This window comes from Arachis ipaensis, chromosome B9 (genome assembly GCF_059453495.1).
Source record: "Arachis ipaensis isolate K30076 ecotype BB chromosome B9, ASM5945349v1, whole genome shotgun sequence".
Lineage (NCBI taxonomy): Eukaryota > Viridiplantae > Streptophyta > Magnoliopsida > Fabales > Fabaceae > Arachis > Arachis ipaensis.
The window spans coordinates 108,586,049-108,589,657 of record NC_142444.1 but is presented as its reverse complement, the minus strand read 5'-3'; the positions used below and the strand labels follow the sequence as shown (position 1 = coordinate 108,589,657).

At 42.6% G+C, this 3,609-nt stretch overlaps 1 non-coding gene across 1 annotated transcript; it reads right to left on the bottom strand.

The window, feature by feature from the left end:
- Window positions 1-210: 210 nt before the first annotated feature.
- Window positions 211-318, bottom strand: LOC148545849 (small nucleolar RNA R71). Its single transcript, XR_015901787.1, has one exon. It is a non-coding gene; the product is annotated as a small nucleolar RNA R71 (small nucleolar RNA).
- Between the last annotated feature and the right edge of the window lie 3,291 nt (window positions 319-3,609).

The window sequence follows — 3,609 nt, the reverse complement described above, 5'->3', positions numbered from 1 at the left end:
ATCAAGCACCTTAGAGACTTCCAAGCAGCCTGTTCTACTGTCAGGCGTGATGGTGCAGATGAAACTTCCATTTTGTTAAAAGTCTTTCCATTCTCTCTTGAGGGAAAGACGAGAGAGTGGTACTACACTCAACCCGCAGCAACTGTATCCGACTGGGATACACTTAGAAGAGAATTTTTGGAAAAATTCTTTCCAGCTGAAGTTACTAATAAACTGAGGAAAGACATTTCTATGATTGTTCAGGATGAATCCGAGACTCTCTATGAATACTGGGAGCGCTTCAACAACCTTCTGGAAGCATGCCCCCACCATATGATTGACAAGATAGTATTGCTCGGCTACGTCACACAGGGCATAAGGCCCCAAGATAAGACTACATTGGAAAGTGCTAGAAATGGGTCTATGAAGAAGTACAAGACCACTGATGAGGCATGACAATTGATCGGCGACCTAGCTGAACCTACTCGAAATCACAGGCAGAAACAAGGCCGTTCAAAAGCTGTTGCAGAAGTATCCTCTAGCAGAGAGACTGCTGCTCTAACTCAGAGTATCTGTGAAATGACCAACTTACTGAAGCAGATGCAATTGAATCAACAACAAGTTCAGCAAGCTCAACCTTCTCCACCACAGCAAAGCCAATAGTTAGTCCCACAGAGAGTTTGTAGAATCTGTGATGATTATATCCATTATACTGATGAATGTCCGCAGCTCCAGCAGGAAGATAACACCGTGGCAGCCACTCATAACTTCTATGACCGCCCCAACCAAGGGTACAATCAATGTGGCAGTTACAGCCATGGATGGCAGGACAATTCTAACCAGAATTGGAGAGATAATTCTAACCAGAATTGGAGGGACAACAATAACAGAGGAGGCAGAGACAGTCAGGGAAATCAGAGGTAGAATAATAACAACAACAGGCAGCAGAAACAGAACCAGCCTTACAGAGCACCTCACCTGAGGCAATTCCAAGGATCACAGCACAACCAACAACAGACCTCTCAGATCACTTACCCCTCTTCATCTTCTAATGATGAGTTACTATAATCTATTGATCGGAGATAACAGGCCATGGAAAATAACCTTAATTCTACTCTAAATGGTCTGAACTCTACCTTGCAAGCTCTTATCTCACAGACTGGATCAATGAATAACTCCAATAACCAGCCTTTGAGCTCCAGTGGAATCCCCTCTCAACCATTACCTAATCCAAAGGGTGGCATTAATGCCATCACCTTAAGGTCTGGAACCACACTGCAGGAGAGGAATCAGGAGGAGCCAAACCCACCAGAACACGCCTCAGCTGAAGAGGTAGTGGAAGTAGAAGATGTTGAAGAGGAAGAGGACATACAGGACATGGTTGATGAAGAAGAAGTTCAACCACAGGAAAAAGCACCAAAGGACGCTGAAGCTGTGAAGGACGCCATCCCTATTCCATTTCCACAAATTGCAAGGAAGGCCAGGAAGCAGATGGAACCTGATCCCAAAATGGTAGACATATTCAAAAAGGTTAAGGTAACTGTTCCCCTTTTTGATGTTATTCAGCAGGTACCTAAGTACGCAAAATTTTCTAAAAGATTTATGTATACATAAAGACAAAATTAATGAATTAGAAACTATTCCTTTAGGTAGTTCTATATCTGCTTTAATGGGACGTATACCTGAAAAGTGTAGTGATCCAGGTCCATGTATGGTTAATTGTATTATTGGTGGTGTGATATTTTCTGACTGCATGTGTGATTTAGGAGCATGTGTTAGTATAATGCCTTTGTCTATATATGATAATTTGAGGCTCCCTCCCTTAAAAAGGTTGGCAGCTCATTTTGTGTTAGCAGATAAAAGTATTATTACAATGGCTGGAGTTGCTGAAGATGTATTAGTGGGCATTAAGGGGCTCACCTTCCCCCTTGATTTTTATATCCTGGAGATGCCCCAAAATGACTCAGAGAAGCCATCATCAATCCTGCTCGGAAGACCATTCCTGAAAACCTCAAAGTTCAAATTGGATGCTTTTTCAGGAACATACTCTTCTAAAATAGATGGCCGAGTAGTAATCTTCAATCTGAAGGGAGCTATGAAGCATCCTCCGGAGGATCATTCTATCCTCCAGTGTAACATCATAGATGAAACCATGGCTGAAATTCACCAGGAGGAATTTGAAGAGAAGTACATAGGACAAGGTCCGAGTGTGGGGACACTTTCTGAGGACAATGACAATGCTTTACCATTGTTACCAACTCCAGACAACCCAGAGCCTGACCATGAGCAGAAGTTAGAATTGAAACCCCTCCCTCCACACCTCAAATATGCTTACCTTAAGGACAAGCAGAAGTTTTCAGTTATCATTGCAAGGGAACTCACTTCTCAACAAGAAGAGCAGCTACTTAGTGTGCTGAGGAGGCACAACGAGGCAATCGGTTGAAGTTTGGCAGACATAGTAGGCATCAACCCTCGAGTTTGTGAGCACAGAATATTCTTAGAAGAGGGAGCAAATCCTATCCGTTAACCCCAGAGAAGATTGAACCCCACTATCTTAGAGGTTGTCAAGAAGGAAGTGACCAGACTACTGGAGGCAGATATCATCTACCCTATCTCAGACAGTGAATGGGTAAGCCCAGTACAAGTGGTGCCCAAGAAGTCTGGAGTCACTACAATAAAGAATGAGCATGGAGAGCTCATGGTAACCAGAGTTCAGAACGCCTGGAGGGTCTGCATTGATTACAGATGCCTCAACCAGGCCACTCGTAAGGATTACTATCCTCTTCCATTCATTGATCAAATGCTGGATTGCCTGTCAGGTAAATCACATTATTGTTTCTTAGATGGTTACACAGGCTATTTCCAGATTCATATAGCTCCTGAAGATTAGGAAAAGACCACTTTTACATGTCCTTTTGGGACTTATGCTTATAGGAGAATGCCCTTTGGCTTGTGCAATGCACCAGCTACTTTCCAAAGGTGCATGATGAGTCTTTTCTCTGATCTTATTGAGGACTGTATGGAGGTTTTTTATGGATGACTTTAGTGTATATGGTGATTCCTTCAATCTTTGCTTGGATAGTTTATCTAGAGTGTTAGATAGATGTGTCGGTACAAACCTTGTATTGAATTTTGAAAAATGTCATTTTATGGTTAAACAAGGGATTGTACTAGGACATGTTGTGTCTAATACTGGCATTTCTGTAGATCCAGCAAAAGTGGATGTTATTTCTAGTTTACCTTACCCCTCCTCTATGAGGGAAGTCCGTTCATTCCTTGGCATGCAGGTTTTTACAGGAGATTTATTAAGGACTTTAATAAGGTAGCTCTTCCCTTATCCAGACTTCTGCAAAAAGATAGAGTTCGAGTCCAGTGAGGATTGCAAACAAGCGTTTGATAAGCTGAAGACCGCCCTGACTCAAGCTCCAATTATGAGGGGACCAGACTGGAGCCGCTTCCAACCATACCGTAGGTGCAGCACTGGCTCAGCGTGAAGGTAAGGACCCCTTTGTAATTGCTTATGCATCTAAAACTTTAGATGCCGCTCAGTCTAATTATACTACTACTGAGAAAGAGCTTCTTGCTATTGTTTTTGTTCTGGATAAATTCTGAGCCTATTTACTTGGTACA